General features: G+C 41.2%; 1 protein-coding gene across 1 annotated transcript in view; it reads left to right on the top strand.

The window, feature by feature from the left end:
- The window catches only part of LOC126259709 (sodium/hydrogen exchanger 2-like), a 1,006,529-nt gene that overhangs the window by 431,873 nt on the left and 550,309 nt on the right, over positions 1 to 24,347 (top strand). Inside the window, exon 4 of the mRNA XM_049956680.1 lies at positions 18,000 to 18,084. The gene's annotated coding sequence lies outside the window, so the exon portion shown is untranslated. The remainder of the gene's footprint in view (positions 1 to 17,999; positions 18,085 to 24,347) is intronic.

The raw sequence follows: 24,347 nt of genomic DNA, 5'->3' as shown, positions 1-24,347 counted from the left end.
ATATTATCACTGACAGCCTTTCACCCTGACTTTTAATCCCATTCTTGAACCTTTATTTTATTTCCGTCATCGGTTTTTCATTGTATAGATTGAACAGTGGTGGAGGGGGGGGGGGGGGGCGAAAGACTACGTCCCTGTCTCCAGTCCTTTTCAATCCTTTATCCTAGCACTTTGTTGCTGGTCTTCCATTCTTTCTTTTATTTAGCCTATTCGACCACAAAAAGTAGTCGTACAGATACGTTAATTATAATTCTTTTCTCCTGATCAGTCCGTCTGTTCATAAATTAGTTAATTCCAACTATTCACTGGTTATTCGTTTACTGATAACTTATTTGTGCTAAATTAATGGCACAACGTGTGTTAAACTACAGGTGTATACGCTGGATGCAGTGAATGTCGTTTACACCCTGGTACCACATAGCAACGAGCGTAATATTAAATTTGCAGTTAAACAGAATTATTAATTAAAATGCCAGTCATAAAGGAAGGAGATTAACAGCGACGAAAACTTCATCGCAGATTCAACTTTCAAGTTGTCGAAATTTTTTAAATACGTGTATACCAATTCTCCCTGTTATGCGCTCATAGGCAGCACACCGCGCCTGGCAAACGCAGCACTCGGGGACCACAGCACAGCTACGACACCTGAGGATGGGCTTATAACAGTCCGAAACTGGTCGTGTGAAAATAGAGAAATCTACAACTGAAGCGGTATTTTCAACATCTGCTATACCAATTTAAGCAATAGCGAAAGTTCCTAACATGACAAATTTGAAAGTGGGCTTGAAAATACATTATAAGACTAAAAAACGTACAAAGAACACATCGGCAAAAAAATACTACGAAATACTAACGACGTTACAGAACGAGTTGATAAGCCTCTGTATACAGGACAGCTGAAGTGTACGTCTAAACTGACAGGGAAAGAAAAATTCAGGAAGTGGCCATAAGTGCTTTTGGTAAATTAAATAGGGTTTTCAAAACTAAGCTTTCACTCTGTCTGAAAAGGAAAGATTGCCATCATTGATTATTACAAGTTTCGTCTTGTGGTGTGAGACAAGAACATGGAACGCTAGCAACCGAGAGACAGGCAAGAGAGAAACAAATCGGTCTGCAATCCTACTGGAGCGGCGTGCGTAATTACAGTTATAATGAAGATGAAACACAGACTTTGGGAAAATGTAGAGAAGCAGATAGGTTTTAGACAGACCAAAGAAGCCCTTTGTTGGATTCCAGGAAGTAACGAAAGACAGACACGACGAAGTAATGGGAGGAGAAATATGCGCACAGCTGGAGACAATGAAAGCCCTGAAGATGCCTTTAACCACTATTAGATGTGAAACTGATGTTAGAAAGGCAGGGAAGTTCTTCGTGAGTTATAGTTTACTGCTGAGATAAACATCTGACGCCGGCCGGAGTGGCCATGCGGTTCTAGGCGCTACAGTCTGGAGTCGAGCGACCGCTACGGTCGCAGGTTCGAATCCTGCCTCGGAAATGGATGTGTGTGATGTCCTTAGGTTAGTTAGGTTTAATTAGTTCTAAGTTCTAGGCGACTGATGACCTCAGAAGTTGAGTCGCATAGTGCTCAGAGCCATTTGAACCATTTTTGAAACATCTGACCTGGACGTGGAGCTTAAAGCGCAGAGCTCTGCATTGTTAGGCAGGTAGGCGAGACAGACGGTTGTTCTGAGCCACCAAACAGCCTTTGTGTTGTTTTAGGTGTTTTTCTACCGCTCATGAACGAAAGAGTTTAAATTAACTATGTCGGGATATAACTGTCCGGAGCGGTCTTCCTTCTTTTACCCTTCGTTTCCCTACCTGCTGGTAATCAGAATGCACATCCACGAATCTCCCCTCCCTTGATACTGAATACGCCCCACTCCAGGACGTAAACATCCTAAATTCTGAACTCCTAACGGTAAACTGTGCGAACTGCGTCGCATCAGAAGACCGAAACCGTTCCGTTGATTCACTTCAGTTCAGTCTCCAACTCTGATCCTCCCCTCCCTTAACATTATGTTTAATAAATGTATGTTTACACTTAGTATGGCTCAAATGGCTCTGAGCACTATGGGACTCAACATCTATGGTCATCAGTCCCCTAGAACTTAGAACTACTTAAACCTAACTAACCTAAGGACAGCACACAACACCCAGCCATCACGAGGCAGAGAAAATCCCTGACCCCGCCGGGAATCGAACCCGGGAACCCGGGCGTGGGAAGCGAGAACGCTACCGCACGACCACGAGATGCGGGCACACTTAGTATATAGTTTTATTGGTTTTTTATTCCTTATTTACCCTGTGTCTAAATATTTTTACCATTGTAGGAAGTCATTTTTGTGAACTATTAAATAAGTTTTTGTTTTTTCCAGATACCATCAGATAAGAAAGAAGTAGGAAGCCCTTGATGACAATTAGAATAATTTGATCTTTAGTGGTTCTCACTACCCAGGTTCCCTAAGTAAAGGCTTGGGTTAAGACTGAAATGGTTCAACCGATTCCATCAAAGAGATTGCACGTAAAAAAAGAGAAAACTAAAAAAAAAAACTTGGAAATTAGCACACTGGGTTTGTTTCTTGGGGTCATTCAATTTCTGTAGGAAGTAAAATTTTGATTCCTGATTTATTGGTTTAAGGGTTTTTCTAAGCGGTCTTATTTACCGGTACTTTAACATAAATTAAAAAATGTTCATTTGAACAAGTTCAAAGAGATTGCACGTAAAAAAAGAGAAAACTAAAAAAAAAACTTGGAAATTAGCACACTGGGTTTGTTTCTTGGGGTCATTCAATTTCTGTAGGAAGTAAAATTTTGATTCCTGATTTATTGGTTTAAGGGTTTTTCTAAGCGGTCTTATTTACCGGTACTTTAACATAAATTAAAAAATGTTCATTTGAACAAGTTCATCAGTTTAATTCAATAAGAAGAACAATCTCAAAAGGAATGGTTCCGTAAAAACAACGACTTACACCATCTCTCCTCTCTGTTCACGCTTACGCTAACTCACGAGTGTAGCGACAGGAAGGTCATCAGGCCATAACGTAAAAATAAATTGTGCGTATCATGAAAAACGGAGCGAACCCCGTAGACAGGATGAACGCAATGGGAGAGACTGCTGAGATAAAACAGTTACATCTTTGTAATTGAGCGTTGGGCACTAACATATCGTGCTGGATTACATTATCGATTACGCTAAAATAGCTGTGCTGCTGTTAATTATCGTCTGTCCATTCAGCAGAGAATTTTTCATGACCGGTAACTTTTTAACCAATCATTCTTTAACGCAGAACAGCAGTTAATATTCTCCTCACATATTAATATACGCAGAATACTTTCAGGCTGTACACCGTTCAACATACTCCTCTATCTTTCAGCAACGAGTTTTTAAACCTCTAGAATCCAATTAATCTGTTTCTAAGAAGAATGTTTTTTCTTTGTCGCATCAGATACGTCGTGCATTTCCGCAATATGCACAGTCATATTGGTAGAATTATTAGCCACCCCTTGATATTAAGTGTAACGACACAATTAGCAAATTACAACTGTTGGTCGCGTAAACTAAATTCTATGTATTATCGTGTTCCGGCTGTCTAATATTTTCTGAGGCGGAGATTGGGGAGCAGCCCAGCCTTTGTTGTTAATCGTACAGACGGTAATATGTTAATACTTCTTGGCTGGGGTTCACAGTCATAAAAAAACTTTTCGAAAGACATAATGGTCGCCTCTGATTCTTAAAACTATATATCTCTTAATCCTTAAAATTTCGTCAAGCACTGAAGAGAAATATTTTGGCTTCTTTCCATTTGAAAATGGCTAAGCAGCTGAAATTACAGTAGTAAATTTTATAAATAAGAAACTTTTTTCAAACTTGTAATCAGGTAAATGCACTAGTTGCACTTCTATTTTTACTGTAAGTGCCTCGAACGCTATTTTCCAGTGGCTATATCTCTAGAGTCGTGCGAGTAAATAAATTACATAATAAAACAAACACGGTGATTATTTACACAAAGTACAGATTTCGATAATGTTCTACTTGTTATGTTAGAAAGGCATCACCTGGGAGTCTTCTGATTTACATTGCTTTGCTGTCAGTCACGTGGATTCTTCCTCTCAATCAGCTGTAAACTTCAGTACGACGGCGCACAGCTTCCATGACATATGCAAGGGAAAATAAGAAATTAAAAAAAAAAAAACTTGTGTGCAGGCTTGTAGCTCAAACGTCTTGTGCGCCAGTTTGAAAGTTTCCTGACATCTCTCTGTAGACGGGCCTACCCACGCCATATCAACATGTTGTCTTCCTACAGAGCACAATGGAAAATTATTGTTGGGTCCAGTTAAATGTTCTTACAATATACGTATCAGTGTTTCCATAAGAATCGATAACATCACATAGATTCCCGAAATACAGTTAACTAGTCTCAGTTGTCGAGACATAGAACTGTGTCTAGTGATCACTTTCACAGTAATGGACTGTGCGGCTGGTCCCGGCGGAGGTTCGAGTCCTCCCTCGGGCATGGGTGTGTGTGTTTGTCCTTAAGATAATTTAGGTTAAGTAGTGTGTAAGCTTAGGGACTGATGACCTTAGCCGTTAAGTCCCATAAGATTACACACACATTGATCACTTTCATCCTCTCAGAAAACTCTTGATTCGTCCATTGCATCAAATTTCAGTTGAATTGGCTGTTACTTGCGATCAGCACCCACCAACCTCCAGAGAGAAATGTCGTGAGATGACAAGTGAAAACAATTCATCCTCCAAAGAGACTACAGCAAACCTAGTCATGTTCCTTCCATAGACTAGATGCCTTTTCAAGCTTGCTCTTAGCTATACAACCTATTGTGTCAATGCCACCGAAAACTGACGTAATAGGCCTGCATTTCTGCCCACACGTGGCTGATGACAAACTAGCGCACTTCTTGGAACTAAATCTCAGCTCTGGTATTTCGGTACTCATTTTTGCATCCGCTGCATGCAAAATCAAAACTTACGAAATGCTTGCACCTCATCTGTTCGCCATGCACGGGGAGAGGTGGTGGAGTGGTGAGACATTACACTCGCATTCGGGACTTAAATCCTCACCCAGAAACAGGCGTAAATCCTCACCCAGAAACAGGCGTTTCGGATTCCTGTGGTTGGTTGATCAATTTGGGGGAGGGGACCAAACAGCGACGTGATCTGTCCCATCGGATTCGAATAGGATAGGGAAGGAAGTCGGCTGTAACCTTTCAAGGGAACCATTCCGGCATTTGAGTGATTTAGGTAAATCATGGAAAACCTAAATCAGGATGGCCGGGCGCAGGTTTGAACCGTCGTCCTTCCGAATGCGAGTCCAGTGTGCTAACCACTGCACCATCTCTCTCGGTGATTCCTGTGGTTTCCTACATTCGTTTAAGGCGAATTCACTGGTAGTTCCTTTGAAAAAAAAAATCGGCCAACTTCCCTCTCCACCCGAATTCTACTGCATCTTCCGCCTCTAAGGAATTCATCGTCGACGGAATGTGAAACGTATAACTTCCTTCCTTCCTTTATTCGCCTCGCCCTGCAGGGCGCCAACCCTGTCCGCTTCACTCCGCAACACACTGCAGCTCCTTGAGTCCGGAAACTGTCCAGCTTTTACCCTTTCACCGAATCATTGCATCCTTACTCAGCAGATCGCTACACGATGCGTGCGGAGGTTACTTCTGCTACCGCTAACATTCTCTCTGCCTCCCCCCCCCCCTCCCCGGTCAGCTCCACCCCCCCATCCTTAGTTTCCCCTCCTCCCCCCCCCTAAAAATTACCACTTTTCCTGTACCGTGCGAGAATGGCTCGTGGGATGACCGACTGACGGTAGCCCTCTTTATTATCTCGCATTCTCTGATTCTCCCTTTATGACCATTTCGAGAGGTGAATGCGAGAAACTCTTCTTGGAACGGTAAGCTCTCAGAATTTTAACAGTAAGCTATCAGTAAGCCATTAAACGTCGGTGTGGTTCACAATGCCTGCCTTGTAGCGACTGCCACTGAAATTTGACGAGCATCTCAGCACCTCCGTGAAAACCTCGCCCTTACTGAATTCTTCTATTATTCTGCCTGGCAAGTGTCTTAATGTGACAATCAGTTCACAAGAATCGTAAAAAACAGAATTTGCAACCAACCTCTATTTTGGATGAGTTTCGTTTTCTTAGAACTCTACCAGTGAATCTGGTGTTCTTGTTTTCCTCTCAATCAATTGTTCTATTCGTGCACCGTAACTTTGCACTTCACACGGGAACTACTGGTAAAGAATATTATTAATTCGTATCATGTTCCCCGTTGACTGTAGAAGACTATTTCACTTCACTATTGCAAGTTCGTCCTTAGGGCCACTATCAAATAGTGTGGCAAAATACTTTGCTTTAGCGCACGTCAGACGTTTAGAAACCTCCGACACGTATACATGTCATTGTCAAAGCTAAGCTTTTCACTATAGGAACACAGTAGCATCAAACGAGTATTTCTAGAGTGGAAAGGCTTAGCCTTAACGATGAATGGTTACGTTCGGTTACTTGGAGACCATTTTCAGCCATTCATGGATTTCATGTTCCCGAACAACTGTGTCATGTCACCGGCCTACATCTGTTCGCTGTTGGGTTGAAGGACATTCTGGACAATTCGAGTGAATGATTTGGCCACCCATTTCGCCCGACATCAAACATAATCGAGAAGTCAACCCGCGCACAGCATCCTGCACCAGGAACATTTTAGCGAATAACTGCGAAAGTGTTGCCAGTGCAGGATATTGTGCATGTGACTGCTATATAGGCTGCATGGCTCAATATTTCTGCAGTGGACTTCCGACGTGATGATACCCCGCCACATCGAAGTGCTGCGCTACGCTGGGAAAAGGGAAGATCCGACATGATATTAGGAGATATCCCAAGACTTTTATCAAATGGTTCAAATGGCTCTGAGCACTATGGGACTCAACATCTTAGGTCATAAGTCCCCTAGAACTTAGAACTACTTAAACCTAACTAACCTAAGGACATCACACACACCCATGCCCGAGGCAGGATTCGAACCTGCGACCGTAGCAGTCCCGCGGTTCCGGACTGCAGCGCCAGAACCGCTAGACCACCGCGGCCGGCGACTTTTATCACCTCAGTGTATTACGCAGGAATAAGTTAAGATGAAAATCAGTATTCCAGTCACAGCATGCAAGCACAAGTGCAATGAAATAGAAAAATCTAATTTCTCCTGTTCTTATCCGGACGATGTAGTTAGGCTATATGGTCCCATGCTGCGGTATTTTAATGAACTGTCAGTAGAAGACCAAGTAGTAGAGAATAAATTTTCCCGCAGTTGTGTGTTCTTTTTCACCGTGAGGGCGCTGTAACTCTGGACAAGCCATATAAAGTTCCACTGTCCTTTCGCAAAAAGTTGATGTAATCATCAGGCTCCGAGTGTAAAATTTCCTTAATAGGTTTTCATGTGTTTATGACGGTTCAATCTCGCGTCCGGCCGTTCTGATTTAGGTTTTCCGTGATTTCCCTAAATCGCTCCAGGCAAATGCCGGCATGGTTCCTTTGAAAGGGCACGGCCGACTTCCTTCCCCGTCCTTCCCTAATCCGATAAGACCGATGACCTCGCTGTCTGGTCTCCTCCCCCAAAACTAACGCAGATATGCTCAATAATGTTCATGGTTGGGGAGTTTGGTGGCCAGCGGAGGTGTTTAAATTTAGAAGAGTGTTCCTGGAGCCACTCGGTAGCAATTCTGGACGTGTGGGCTGTCGCATTGTCATGCTGGAGTTGCCCAAGTCGTCGGAATGCACTATGGGCACGAATGGATGCAGGTGATCAAACATACGTGTCACCTGTCAGAGTCGTATCTAGAAATATCAGGGGTCCCATACCACTACAACTGCACACGCTCCACACCATTAGAGCCTCCACAGCTTGAACAGTCCCCTGCTGACATGCAGGGTACATGGATTCATGAGGTTGTCTCCATACCCGTACACGTCCATCCGCTCGATACAATTTGAAACGAGACTCGTTCCGACCAGGCAAGGTGTCGGTGTTGACTGGCCCAGGCGAGGCGTAAAGCTTTGTGTCATGCAGTCATCAAGGGTACACGAGTGGGTCTTCGGCTCCGAAAGCCCATATCGGTGATGTTTCGTTGAATGATTCGCACGCTGACACTTGTTGATGGCCCAGCATTGAAATCTGCAGCAATTTACGCCAGGGTTGCACATCTGTCATGCTGAACGATTCTCTTCAGTCGCCATTGCTCCCGTTCTGGCAGGATCTTCTTCCAGTCCCAACGATGTCGCAGATTTGATGTTTTACCGGATTCCTGATATTCACGGTACACTCGTGAAATAATCGGCGGGAAAATGCCCACTTCGTTCCTACGTGGGAGATGCTGTGTCCCACCGCCCGTGCGCCTACTATGAAACCACGTTCAAACTCACTGAAATCTTGATAAGCTGCCATTACAGCAGCAGTAACCGAAGTAACGATTGCATCAGAGACTTGTTGTCTTATATACACTTTGCCGACCACAGCGTTGTATTCTGCCTTTTCACGTAGCTCTGTATTTGAATGCTCATAGCTACACCAATTTCTTTGGCACTTCAGTGTAATAGGGAAACAACCGAAATATGCTGAATCCAATATGGCGGCTTAGAAGTAATAAGACAGGGACGCGACAACTTTCCGATTTCAGCGGAATGCCAGACACACTTCCGAATTTCAGTCAATCGTGGTGGCGTGGCGTGGCGAGCGCCTTGCAGCACCTGACAGGCGGAGCTACCCGCAGAGCGGGGACAGCAGCGGGTGGCGGCCGCAGGTTCCGGTGTGAGTCACCTGGAGACGCACCCAGCACAGCGCTGGCAACGCCCAGGTCAGCTGCAGGCGCAGCCGCGGTCCAGCTCTGCCAAAAGCTTCGCACAGCGCGCCCACTCCCCGTTCAATGTGTTGTTATCGGTAGAGGAAGAGCAAATCAAAACTTTTCAAGAAAGTCATCCTCAGTAGAATTGATAAACACTTCATTTAGAAAACTAGTTGTATACATAGAAGAACCCTGGAGATACTAGAAGGTTTCAGATAGGTTACATAATGGTACGAAAGAGATTTAGGAACCAGTTTTTAAATTGTAAGACATTTCCAGGGGCAGATGTGGACTCAGACCACGATCTATTGTTTATGAACTCTAGGTTAAAACCGAAGAAACTGCAAAAAGGTGGGACTTTAAGGAGATGGGACCTGGATAAACTGAAAGAACCAGAGGTTGTACAGAGTTTCAGCAACAGCATAAGGGAACAATTGACAGGAATGGGGGAAAGAAATACAGCAGAAGAAGAATGGGTGGCTTTGAGCGATGAAGTAGTGAAGGCAGCAGAGGATCAAGTAGGTAAAAAGACGAGGGCTAGTAGAAATCAGTGGGTAACAGAAGAGGTAATGAATTTAATTGGTGAAAGGAGAAAATACAAAAATGCAATAAATGAAGCAGGCAAAAAGGAATACAAACGTATCAAAAATGAGATCGACAGGAAGTGCAAAATGGCTAAGCAGGGATGGCTAGAGGACAAATGTAAGGATGTAGAAGGTTATCTCTCTAGCGGTAAGGTAAGTATTGCCTACAGGAAAATTAAAAAGACCTTTGGAGGAAAGAGAGCCACTTGTATGAATATCAAGAGCTCAGATGGAAACCCAGTTCTAAGCAAAGAAGGGAAAGCAGAAAGGTGGAAGGAGTATATAGAGACTCTGTACAAGGGCTTGAGGACAATATTATGGAAATGGAAGAGGATGTAGATGAAGATTAAATGGGAGAAACGATACTGCGTGGAGAGTTTGACAGAGCACTGAAAGACCTGAGTCGAAAAAAAGCCCCAGGAGTAGACAACACTCCATTAGAAGTACTGATAGCCTCGGGAGAGCCAGCCCTGACAAACCATCTGGTGAGCAAGATGTATGAGACAGGCGAAATTCCCTCAGGCTTCAAGAAGAATATAATAATTCCAATCCCAAAGAAAACCGGTGCTGACAGATTTGAAAATTACCGGACTATCAGTTTAATAAGTCACAGCTGCAAAATACTAACGCGAATTCTTTACAGACGAATGGAAAAATTGGTAGAAGCCGACCTCGGGAAGGAACAGTTTGGATTCCGTAGAAATATTGGAACACGTGAGGCAATACTGACCCTACGACTTATCTTAGAAGAAAGATTAAGGAAAGGCAAACCTACGTTTGTAGACTCAGAGAAAACTTTGACATTGTTGACTGGATAACTCTCTTTCAAATTCTGAAGGTGGCAGGGCTAAAATACAGGGAGTGAAAGGCTATTTACAATTTGTACAGAAAGCAGATGGCAGTTATAAGAGTCGAGGGGGTTTAAAGGGAAGCAATGGTTGGGAAGGGAGTGAGACAGGGCTGTAGCCTCTCCCCGATGCTATCAATCTGTGTATTGAGCAACCAGTAAAGGAAACAGAAGAAAAGTTCGGAGTAGGTATTAAAATCCATGGAGAAGAAATAAAAAATTTGAGGTTCGCCGATGACATAGTAATTCTGTCAGAAACAGCAAAGGACTTGTAAGAGCAGTTGAACGGAATGGACAGTGTCTTGAAAGAAGGGTATAAGATGAACATCAACAAAAGCAAAACGAGGATAATGGGATGTAGTCGAACTAAGTCGGGTGATCTGAGGGAATTAGATTAGGGAATGAGACACTTAAAGTAGTAAAGGAGTTTTGCTGTTTGAGGAGCAATATAACTGATGATGGTCGAAGTAGAGAGGATATAAAATGTAGACTGGCAATGACAAGGAAAGCGTTTCTGAAGAAGAAAAATTTGTTAACATCGAGTATAGATTTAAACGTCAGGAAGTCGTTTCTGAAAGTATTTGTATGGATTGTAGCCATGTGTGGAAGTGAAACATGGACTATAAACAGTTTGGACAAGAAGAAAATAGAAGCTTTCGAAATGTGTTGCTACAGAAGAATGCTGAAGATTAGATGGATAGATCACATAACTAATGAGGAAGTATTGAATAGAATTGGGGAGAAGAGGAGTTTGTGGCACAACCTGACTAGAAGGGATCGGTTGGTAGGTCATGTTCTGAGGCATCAAGGGATCTCCAATTTAGTATTGGAGGGCAGCGTGGAGGGTAAAAATCGTAGAGGGAGACCAAGAGATGAATACACTAAGCAGATTCAGAAGGATGTAGGCTGCAGTAGGTACTGGGAGATGAAGAAGCTTGCACAGGATAGAGTAGCATGGAGAGCTGCATCAAACCAGTCTCAGGACTGAATACCACAACAACATAGAAAAGCATTAGTGGCAAACAGTTTATATATGAAAAAGACTGTCAATTGAACAGTCTTTATTTGTCTCGACTCAAGACGCCCATAAAGGACCAAGTGGAAGGACTGGACATTGGGGGGGGGGGGGGGGGGATTTAATTCACCTTTTATTGCAAGCAAAGTTTTATCCATGCAAACAGTTAATTTAAATAACATTTCTGACAAAAAAATGTCCAAATGAGAGGTTGCCAGATGTCTAAACAGGCACAAGTTTGCCCTTGAGACAATAATTCTGTTGCAGATAGAATCAGTAAAAGCAACAAACTAGGGTTAAATAACTACACTCTGAACAGCTTATCGCTATATTGATTACTAGTTGCACATCAGACAGCAGTAGCCGTAATACTCTAATGCAACTTTCACTGAATTATTGTGCCATGATTAACAGTAGAATGATAGGGATCAATGGTTACAGATCAAACGGCAGAAATCAGTTTACATTAATTCCAATTTCATTGGATTATAGTAATGCGATTACAATAACATGCTTTCGATGTTAAGCATCTCGAGGACTAGACTGAGGACAAACTGAACATTGACAAAATTATTTTTACAAACAATAAATGACACACTTGGCAAATGCATTCGTAACTGAATAAATAGAATAAGTAACTTTAAACATGCAAGTCTTTCTTATGAAGCACAACTTAGCACACACCTGGAAAGGATAGGCAAGAACTACATAAACAGAAGTTCCTTTTAAGTTTGTGAACCTCGGACCACTAGACCACACTTAAGTCCGTGTCCAACAGCGTCGGAAAGGTAGCTCACGAGTCAGAACCCGCAACAACATACACTGCAGAGCTAAAGAAACTGGTGCACCTGCCTAACATCGTGTAGGGCTGCTACCAGTACGCAGAGGCGCCGCAGCACGACGTGGCACGGACTTGACTAATGTCTGAAGTAGTGATATAGGGAATTGGCACCACGAATCCTGCAGGGCTGTAAATAATTCCGTAACAGTACGAGAAGGTGGAGATCTCTTCTGAACAGCACGTTGCAAAGCATCCCAGATATCCTCAATAATGCTCATATCTGGGGAGTTTGGTGGCCATCGGAAGTATTTAAACTCGTAAGAGTGTTCCTGGCGCCACTCTGCAGTAATTCTGTACTTTCAGGGCGTCGCATTGTCCTGCTAGAATTGCCCAAGTCAGTCGGAATGAATGGATGCAGGTGATCAGACAGGATGCCTGCGTGCGTGTCACCTGTCAGAGTCGTATCTAGACGTATCAGGGGTCCCATTTCACTCCAGCTGCACTCGCCCCACGAGCTTGAACAATCTCCTGCTGACAAGCAGGGTCCATAGATTCATGAGGTTGTCTCCATACCCGTACGCTTCCATCCGCTTCATACAATTTGAAACGAGACTCGTCCGACCAGGCAAACATATTTCCAGTCCAGTGTTGGTGTTGGCGGGCCCAGGTGAGGGTTAAAGTTTTGTGTCGTGCACTCGCCGGCCGGTGTGGCCGAGCGGTTCTGGGCGCTTCAGTCCGTAACCGTGCTGCTTCTACGGTCGCAGGTTCGAATCCTGCCTCAGGTATGGTTGTGTGTGATGTCCTTAGGTTAGTTAGATTTAAGTAGTTCTAAGTTTAGGAGACTGATGACCTCAGATGATAAGTCCCATAGTGCTTAGAGCCATTTGAACAATTTTGTGACCGCTACGGTCGCAGGTTCGAATCCTGCCTCGGGCATGGATGTGTGTGATGTCCTTAGGTTAGTTAGGTTTAAGTAGTTCTAAGTTCTAGGAGACTGATGACCTCAGATGATAAGTCCCATAGTGCTTAGAGCCATTTGAACAATTCTGTCGTGCACTCATCAAGGGTAAACGAGTGGACCTTCAGCTCCGAAAGGTCATATCGATAATGTTTCGTTGAATGTTTCGAACACTGGCACTCGTAGATGTTCCAGCACTGGAATCTGCCGTAATATGCGGAAGGATTACACTTCTGTCACGTTGAACGATTTTCTTCAGTCGTCGTTGGTCCCGTTCTTGTAGGATCTTTTTCCGGCCGTAATGATGTCGGAGGTTTGATGTATTACCAGATTCCTGATATTCACGTTACACTCGTGAAATGGTCGTATGGGAAAATCCCCACTTCACCGCTGTCTCGGAGATGCTGTGCCGCGCTGAGTGGCCGCGTGGTTTAAGGCGCCGTGTCACGGATTTCGCGGCGGTTCGAGTCTTCCCTCGGGTGTGTGTGTTGTTCTTCGCCTAAGTTAGTTTAAGTATTGTGTAAGTCTAGGAACCGATTTCTTCAGCAGTTTCGTCCGTTAGGAATTCACAGACGTTTGAAAATTTAGACGCTGTGTTCCTTCGTTCGTACGCCGACTATAACACCACGTTCAAACTCACTTAAATCTTGATAGCCTGCCATTGCAGCAGCAGTAACCGGTCTAACAACTCTGCCAGACACTTGCTGTCTTATATAGGTGTTGTTGACCGCAGCGCCGTATTCTGCCTGTTTACATATCTCTGTATTTGAATACGTATGGAATGGGGGAAAGAAATACAGTAGAAGAAGAATGGGTAGCTCTGAGGGATGAAGTAGTGAAGGCAGCAGAGGATCAAGTAGGTAAAAAGACGAGGGCTAATAGAAATCCTTGGGTAACAGAAGAAATATTGAATTTAATTGATGAAAGGAGAAAATATAAAAATGCAGTAAATGAAGCAGGTAGAAAGGAATACAAACGTCTCAAAAATGAGATCGACAGGAAGTGCAAAATGGCTAAGCAGGCATGGCTAGAGGACAAATGTAAGGATGTAGAGGCTTGTCTCACTAGGGGTAAGATAGATACTGCCTACAGGAAAATTAAAGAGACCTTTGGAGAGAAGAGAACCACTTGTATGAATATCAAGAGCTCAGATGGCAACCCAGTTATAAGCAAAGAAGGGAAGGCAGAAAGGTGGAAGGAGTATATAGAGGGTTTATACAAGGGCGATGTACTTGAGGACAATATTATGGAAATGGAAGAGGATGTAAATGAAGATGAAATGGGAGATACAATACTGCGTGAAGAGTTTGACAGAGCACCGAAAGACCTGAGTCGAAACAAGGCCCCGGGAGTAGACAACATTCCATTAGAACTACTGATGGCCTTGGGAGAGCCAGTCATGACAAAACTCTACCATCTGGTGAGCAAGATGTATGAGACAGGGGAAATACCCACAGACTTCAAGAAGAATATAATAATTCCAATCCCAAAGAAAGCAGGTGTTGACAGATGGAAAATTACCGAACTATCAGTTTAATAAGTCACAGCTGCAAAATACTAACGCGAATTCTTTACAGACGAATGGAAAAACTGGTAGAAGCGGACCTCGGGGAAGATCAGTTTGGATTCCGTAGAAATGTTGGAACACGTGAGGCAATACTAACCTTACGACTTATCTTAGAAGAAAGATTAAGAAAGGCAAACCTACGTTTCTAGCATTTGTAGACTTAGAGAAAGCTTTTGACAACGTTAACTGGAATACTCTCTTTCAAATTCTGAAGGTGGCAGGGGTAAAATACAGGTAGCGAAAGGCTATTTACAATTTGTACAGAAAGCAGGTGGCAGTTATAAGAGTCGAGGGGCATTAAAGGAAAGCAGTGGTTGGGAAAGGAGTGAGACAGGGTTGTAGCCTCTCCCCGATGTTACTCAATCTGTATATTGAGCAAGCAGTAAAGGAAACAAAAGAAAAAGTCGGAGTAGGTATTAAAATTCATGGAGAATAAGTAAAAACTTTGAGGTTCGCCTTCCCTCCAGGGTTTCCCATTCCAGTTCCCGAAGCATCTCCGTAACACTTATGTGTTGTTCGAACCTACCGGTAAAAAATCTAGGAGCCCGTCTCTGAATTGCTCGGTGTCTTTCTTCATCCCGACGCGGTACGGATCGCAAACACTCGAACAGTACTTAAGAATAGGTCGCACCAGTGTCATACATGCTGTCTCCTTTACAGGAGAACTACTTTTCAGTAAAATTCTCCCAATAAACCGAAGACGACCATTCGCCAATACTTTGTAAGACGCATGTTGTAATATTTAGTAGCTGATGTGCTTATGTGTACCTGACAGTGCACTGAATAATATTGAAAATAAATGACGATGTACATTAAAGGTGTTCTATCTCGAAAACCATTCAGAATAGGGCATATGTTTATAAAAAGTTTTTTGCTTCAGATGATGGTCCCTGTCTTATCCCTGAACATTGACGATTCCTTCTGGGAACCCTGTACAACTGTGTCTCTGAAAGGAAGAGGGCGGGTCTGGGGAAGAAGTCGTTGCGAACCGCCCAAAACCAGGCCGATAACAAAAGAAAGAAAGGCGTTTTAGATGTTGGCATAGTATGTTGGCACGGTTACACTGCCGGCGCATGGCATGACGTCACAGAGCGTCCGGTGGACTGTGTCGCATCGAGACCTTCAGTCACAGAGCCAAACGTGCTATGATTTTTCCGTCGGTTTGTTCCCCGACATCAACACAGTTTCTTGTGTGCAAGTAGTTTTGCGTAAGGACTGAAACAATTGTCTTTCGTGGACCCGAGGCTCTAAATCAGATTGGTCGATGGGTTAGTCGAGTAATGATTCAACGATCTGGCCGTTTTCGCTAGTTTAAGACCTCGCATATAAGTAAGTTTAAGTACGTAATGGGAAGTGTATCTTGTATCACTTTTTCATAATCTACAACTTCATTTCTACGTGGAGAAAAACTCGTGTCAATGTGTATGGGACATCAAATAGAGCGTAATTTTCCAGATAATAATAAATCTGAAATGTGCCGTTTTTTAATCACGGCCACAAAACATTATCGACCAGTGAGCGGAGATCGACAGTCTTGACCTCAAGAATTTTAGACACCGTGCCAGATGACAACTTCGTAGCATTAACTGTAAAGAGTAAATGATATTTTGAGGAAACAAAATTTAATTTTCGATTGCTTTTCCATCAGTAATTACAGTTACCGATCTATCGTAATAATTCATTCCTGCTTTCCGGAAATTAGCTCAAGTTAATACACTTAGCCTTTAGATCTTATTATTAAAAGTGTTGCACTTTACAATACCTAATGTTGACCGTTTTACTGTCAAGCTATAGTGAAGTTTATTTGAAAAATCAATGAAATTAGATTAATTATAGAGTAGTTGATTTAAAAGCTTTACTCATTAAAAACCACAAAAAAACTGGTAAGATTTTAAAAACACTGCTTGAGTTTTGCAGAGACACTTTTCGTAATCGTATTTACATAAATAGCGCAGCTGCCGGTTTCGAACCGACAGGTTTATCACCAGATGGCTTGTTCACTTTAAGATACATTTATCTTGCAGTTTACATTAATTTTATTCCCTCATATGACGAAAATTCCTTGGGGTGCTGGTGCTCTACAACCAAAATATGATGTGCGAAACTATTTAACTGCAATTTGCCTCAGAACGATTTCAGAAGATGTAAACAATTTATTAAAGTGAAAATGCTTTAGTTGCTTAAGTCCGCGCCGCTCCTGACACACCATGAATAGTCGATTTTGAACAGAACGTCGCTTATTTAAACAATGAAGTAAAAAAAAACTTCTGTCAGAAGGAAAGATTGTAAAAAGACCAAATCCCACGGTAAAGAAAATGCTGCATTACATAAGTAGCCATTCATATCATAATGTGTAACAAAAAGGTTTTAGGTTACATGGTCTCGAGAATTTGTAGAAAGGGCTTCAGTTTCAAAGTGTGCGGGACGAATACAGGAAGAGGGTAGACATAAGAACAATAAATATTGTAGTTGTAAACTGTCGCATTGCTAAATAACCGTAGCACCAAGCGTTAATAGAAAGCATTGAATCTCAAATCGTTATAGTATGGAAAGCTGACTGAAATCGGAAATAAGTTCAGTCGAAATTTTTAGCAAGGACCAAACCATATTCCGAAAGGATAAAGTACAGTCGATGGTGGCGTATTTATTGCCGTCAGAAGTAGTTTACGCTATAGTGAAATTGAAGTAGATAGTTCCTGAGAGTTAGTATAGTTAGAGGTTATACTTAACAACTAGAATGAATCAATAATTGGTTCCTTTTACTGATCCCCGACTCAGATGATAGAGTTGCTGAAGACTTCAAAGAAAACTTGAATCTCATTTCAAATAGGCACCGCAGTCATATAACTGTAGTTGGTTCGTGACTTCAGTCTACCCTCGATAATTGGCGAAAACACATGTTTAAATTCTGTGGTAGACATGACACGTCATCCGAAATCGTACTTCTCTGCAAGCATCAACCCGTATTTTGTACACAGCCAGAGGCTCAAAATGTCAGTTTTTGACAAAACAACAACTTTTGAGGGCTTCGAGAGTTCAGCTGAAAAAATTAGCTTGGGCTAATGTTATCAGTAATTGCACTCTCTGGCATAACATGTATTCGTTGGGGACTGTTAGGTTAAAAGCACACATTTTCGCGCTATCGTTACTGATTACTTGTGATTTTGTGGTTGTAACATGGCAACGGTGCATTTGTGACCTTTCGCTGAGTGTTTGCTGTTACTAGCTGCAATAACCCCTTCCCTGATCTCGCGTCGGGTTTTTCTTTCTGCACGACTTTCTGTATGGCTGTAAGACCTGAGTATATCTGACAGACACGATGTTGAACTGCACTAAAATTTTAGAATTATTCAGCGAATCAGACCGTGAATAACATTCGCCGTTTATTTGCAGGTGCTTCTGCTGTGTATAGCAGACGGCGCAGTTACAATATTTCAGCGCCAGTTCTCAGAGGCACAAGTGCATGAAGCTTTCCACTGTAAGTATTGAACCACTCTTAACTATACAACATCAGCGCTGCTAGCGACACAATTTAGTTTTGTACCTTCTTACAGAAAACAACACTGTAATTGTTCGATGATACTAGATTGCAAATATACGCCGTGCGTTTATCTTAGGCAATTGTTTAACTATGTTTATCCACTGTTGTACAGACTCGTGTAATATTAATGTCTCCGTGTATTATATTAACTATGTTTTATATCCTGACTTCATTAAAGGTGGATTATTTTCGAAATTGTATAACTTTACGCACCAGTGCAATGTTTCTAAACAGTTTTTAATTGCGCTGTTGATGTGACTTTTTTTTTAGACGCTCGCTTATGTCACTGTTTCTCATGATAGATTTGTGAACAGGACGAGGCGCCTAGCTTTTCATTTCAAACTACTTTTTACCCGTTAAAGGCATCTGTAATTTGGTGTGGCGTTTGCTGTGTTATTCAGTGGTTTGGTATTTAACTAATTTGTAAATGAAAATGATAATCTTATTTTATTACGCTGAGTAATTACTAAATAATTTTTCTCCCGGCTAAAGATTTGACCAAGTTGCTAAAGAACTCCAAGTTAACGTCGTGTTAAAGTGTTGTCTGTAAGTTGTGTAAGTGTCACTAAATCACAGTTCATACAACAGATTCTATACAACTATGGATTATGATGGAAACAGTTATCTTCAGCAAAATGATCATTGAAACCACCGAATATCAGCCGCGCACAACACTGACGTATGTTACCTGAAACAATATTCTTCGCAACTCGTGCGTAATTAATTTCGGCTCCATGCATCAGCTAGAAAAGTTTGCTATAACGATCGTGCTGTGAGCACTACTTTTAAAGAACCAATCTGATTCGAATCATTTTCATTAAAATGAGTTCGGAACCACCGGTGCACATTTATTTTTACACATTTGTATTACGTTCGGCATTTATGTCTGCAGAGTTGCGTAATTTGAATTTGCCGCTGAGATAATTGTTAAGATGGCGGCAGACAATTAATAGAGACTTTCTATTGTTAGACCAAATAAGTAAGTATTTGAAATGATTATTAAATTCTATAAACTATACTTTCATATTGTGCACTATTGAGACCTCATCAAGCAAACATTTGATTTGTTTCTAAGGAAAACACAGGCAACAACGCGATACAAATCGCTATCATCAATGGCTGCACTCCTTGCAGCGGAAAGAAATAACTAACACAGATAATGCTTACTGAAAGAGGAATAAAAGTTACAAATAATTATTCACTCATATTTATAATATTAATGAACTCTATTTTCAAGTAATAGTTAACAAATAATTACAATTTCTTAACAGACTTCAGTTTGATATGCGTCCGCAACTTACAAAAGCCAACCAACGAAGGTAAAAACAAAGGAAGACAAACGCAGATCATAAAAGGAGTTTATAATTATCATTGTCTTTGTATGATACACATCGATATGTCTAATTACATCATAGAATATTATATAAATAATTAATATTTATAAGTTTTCACTGTTTTTTCATACGTCTAATACATAATGTTTATAACTGTTAGAGGCATAATTTCCTCTCGTCGCACTGTAGCCAAAAATTTATCATGTGGATGTTACAATGCCCCTTGGGCTGAGAAAAAAAATTAGTTTATCTATTGTATATTTTTTTTTATCAGTCCACGTAATCCACGTAGATTTGCTACTCTCAAGATGCAAATGTTTAGTTTCAATGTTGTTTTAGACATGACAAAATTATAGTTGATTCGAGTAGTTTAAATGACTTCAGTGACTGTATTATCTCGGAAATTGCTGCGGATACTTCCCGGATTAAGTTATCCCCCCCCCCCCCCATTTGGGTTCACTGGACTCGGAAAACCGGGAATAAAACCGTCCAAGAGGCTTCAAGAAAATACAGACACCTACTTTTAACAGTTAGGCTTGACATGAATGTAAAAAAAATATGCTGGAAAATGCAAATTTATGACTCTGTTATAAGCATCTGGGATAATGAATGTTTTTTCATGGTGTATATCATAACAGTTTCCAGAGTCACTCATTTATCGAATGTCATAAGAATTTGCTGCTGACGTCGTAAGACCGTCCCCGTGTCGAGCTGTTGGAACGCAGACAGGTAGTGGCTGCTGCTGGACAGCCCCCGGCCGAGTCGGTGGGGCGTCGGTTGCCGTCGGCTGCATCGTGGTTTGGATCTGCTGCTGGCTAGAAGTCGCGCTGCAGCAGGTCTTGTTTCTCCTTTCCCTCGTCCCTCAGTTTAAGGCGGGTACATGAAATGACAAACTATAAGCATCAGTAACGAGATAATTACTATTCTCATCCTGTGGAAAAGTTTATTACTGTCCATTTCACTTGCATTCACACGGATGCAATTAGACTGTTTTTGGAGTATGTTCTGTATTTTGACACTGATCAACACAATGCAGTGATTCACATGTAAGTTTATCACAATATGCACATTTTGAACACTGCACCGTTAATCATACAAGTGTCCGTAGTGTGCTTCGTTTACTTAAGCGGAATGTAAATATTTTCGCGAGGCGCTGCGTAGCCAACGTTGCATTGGCTGGCTGGCTGGCTGTACAGTCTGTCACATTAAATTTGGCACGCGGAGACGCTTCATATCAAACTACTAAAGGTCATCAGTTCAAATTAATTATTAATTCAGTCAACAGTACTCAACGTTCATAGCGTTGCTGCTAACTTTGACACTCCAAGAGCGTTCATAAAGTTACGTGATCACAGTTTTTATCACTGTTCATATTATTCACAATGTAAATCACAGTTCTTCACGCGTCCACTAGTTCCTGCGAAACACGTTTCACTGTTATGATTGCTGTCAGTAGTTTTCCACAGTACTTAACAGACAATCTATATGCAAATGACACTTTTCAAGTAATGAGGTCTGGTACACTTGCACATAAGTTCATATTACCATGACTGAATAACAAAATATAAAATTTTACACTGTCACATGAACATGAGACAGTATAAAACTTTCAGAATCTGCAACATTATCTTGAACATGAGATCATTACTGAACTGTCCAGATAACAGTACATTTCCATTTTTATTACAAATACATATATGTATATATTTCTATTTTTTTCAATTTTTTATTTTTTATTCGGATTGTTATTTACCATGTTTTTAGGACAGATGTCCATGTTCGGTTTATCTAACCAGAATGTTGCTCATAAGAGCATTTTAAATGACTTTGTAATGAAACCGTGTACGTTAATCAGTATACATTCAGATTTCGCTTCACTAGTGGTGAAAGCAGTTTATTTTATTTTTTATTTATTTTTTTTTTCAGTCACACAGCTCACACACCACCAACACTCGCTACGTGTGTGGGACTATATGACTTAATCTTATAAAAATATTTTTTTTATATCCATTCTTACACACGAACCAATATATTATTTAAGCATTTTAATCATTTCTATGCTACATATAGAAAGGTAAAATTCCTCACATTTAATGCAATAACACTCAAGTGTTTATTAAGTTATTGATCCCTTTCAGAGTAAAAAATACATTTATTATGGGGATTCTCTACTCCTTGTTCAAATAATTCACGAATATTACAGTGTAATACTTGACATAAAAGCTTATAAACTAATACATACATAATATTATCACATTATTACTGCTAATTATTTTACCATAAACATTATATTTACAGTTATGGGGTAGTGCACTTGCACTTCTGATTGGTCCTTTGTATCTTCGTTTTTCTTAGTCCAGGGGACCGAGTAAGATGCTCGGCAATAGGTCTTGTGTGGATATACTTTCATATTATACTGGTAATCTTTTATGATTCCAGGGAGTTCAGTGAATATTTCGAGGTATCCGGATAATAATTCTGTTAATTGTCTAGCCTCTGAAGCATTAATGCAAGTTGCCTCCTGTACTTTCTCTTCTATTGTTGTGACGATGTCACTCACGTTGCTGGGTGCATCGTTATTTCGGTTTTTGTGACACATCTGTGGGTGCTTATGATCCAACACTAACAACTTCTGTTTGCTGACAGAAAGATTCATTTTTCTCATCAGCGGAAGGTTCGCACCGAACTCCCGATTCAGCATTAATGATATGGGTCGCTGTTGGTACTTAAGTGCATATGTCCCACGGGCGAGATCAATTACAGCTTCCCTTTCCCGAAGGAACTCAAAACCCAGAAGCACCGGTACTGACAAGTTATCCATTAGTAGCAACGTGCATAATAAGCGATCATTTCCCAAGGAAACTTCCACCTGTGTCTGGTGTTTTATACTCTGTGCCTTTTTTCCCAACGCCCCTATAACCTTACAATTTGCAATCGGCAAAATCGGCAATCTTCTTATCTCCGATACCTTCTTGAAAAACTGCGTGTTCATAACTGATACATTCGCACCTGTGTCAAGCAGAATAGTAGTTGTTACACCATTTACAGCTCCGGTGACACTTGCTTGGATATTTTCCCTTTGTAGCATATCAGAGACAGCAGGTTCCTGATATAGCTCATCTTCGATCCTGTTGCCATACTGACACCGTATCATGTTTATTTTCTGTCGACCTATTGCATTCATTGTTGGCCTCGGTCACCTGGTGAAGGCCTACAGGGACCGAAATTAGTTTGTTGGCTTCTGAGTGTTTTGTTTTGTTTCCGAAGGTACCTCCACTATTCTAACATTTTGTGAGTTTTCAGTCGGAGGAGGCCTGCTTCGATCCCACCACGGTGGATATTGATTGCTTGATATAGGTATAGCCTGTACATAATTTATTGGCTGACCTGAATTGATAGAATTTTGCTGCGGCTGCCAATGACTTGGCCCTGGCTGTCGTCAATATTCACTGTCACCCCGCATATTTTTAGGCTTGTCTTCATATTGACTGTCTGACCTGTTGTCATTTCGTTTCTTTCGGTTGCTATTGTTACTGTTTGGGTTTGTGCCTCTGATTACCATTCGGTTGTTGGTGTTCTTCGGCCTTTTGATAATTAGTGTTATTATTATTAGGATAACCAAAATTTTGGTTGTAGGGATCCCTACTACTATTATTATTATTGTATTTTCCGTTACTATAAGCTTTACTTTTATTTTTCTTTGGACTACCTTCGCCCCTATTTCCATTATTTCCATTCCATGAATTTTTTCAGTTAGGACTATTATTATTGCTGATCACGTCAGAATTTTTTCTGGCGTCTTCTTGCACTAGATCCAGAGAATCAATTACAGACAGAAATTCTGTAACATTAAATAATTTTTCTCTATTATGTATGGATAATCTAGCTTTTAACACTCGCAATAAGTCTCTGGTGGTTACTGGCTCATCCCAGTACCGGGTCATGTTAATATATTTTTCAAAGTACTTTCTTAAGGAACCTGACTTCGGATTGTACATTTCTGCATTGTAAACAATTATACGGAGTCGCTCTTGAGTAGACGCTGACCAGAATTGATCAAGGAACGCCTTCTCAAAGTCGTGGAAAGTCTTGCAAGTTTCTGCTGCATTTAATGCCCAGAGCCACGCATCACCAGAAATATGTGAAATCACAAACTGCTTTTTCTGTTCTTCCGACCATGATTTTGGAAGAACACTTTTGAAGTTTCGAATGAAAACTACTGGATGTATGTTTTTCTTGCTTTCTTCGTTAAATATTTGAAACTGTCTATGCTTAATCAGGCTTTCTTCATGCATCAAAGTAGTTAAGTGCATGGAATTGCTATCATTCGCAGGTGGTGTGGTTACTTTATTACAAGTACATTCTATTCCACTATTATTGTTCCTTGGTGTCACACATTGCTCTGGTAATATCGGTTGATTGCCAAAATTTGGTCTTCCTTGTGGTGCATTAATATTCGCCGTCAGATTATCTGCGATCTTTTGCCTGTCAGTACCAGTGTTGTCATTACTGCATACTGTCAGATTTTCAAAGCTTTGATTTTCAGAGCTCAGCACCCTGGCTACTACTGTTCGGACTTGCTTTCGGATTTCCGAGGGAATGTCCTCCTGCATTGTTTCCACAGCGGTAGCCAAGGCTTTGAATTTGTTTTCTAGTCTATCTACTTCAGTTTGAAGACTATTGACCTGAACTGGAATGTTTGTTAACGGTTCAATAGTGGTTTTTACTGCATCGATCTCCTGCTTAAAATGGGTAATAATAGCATTATCACGATCGACCAACACTTGATTTATCCTACGAACAATTTCATTATCTCTTTCCAGAAAAATGTTGTTTATATTTTCCATACATTTCTTTTCCTTTTCT

This window comes from Schistocerca nitens, chromosome 5, assembly GCF_023898315.1.
Source record: "Schistocerca nitens isolate TAMUIC-IGC-003100 chromosome 5, iqSchNite1.1, whole genome shotgun sequence".
Taxonomy (NCBI): Eukaryota; Metazoa; Arthropoda; class Insecta; order Orthoptera; family Acrididae; genus Schistocerca; species Schistocerca nitens.
This window is presented reverse-complemented; position numbering and strand designations above follow the sequence as displayed.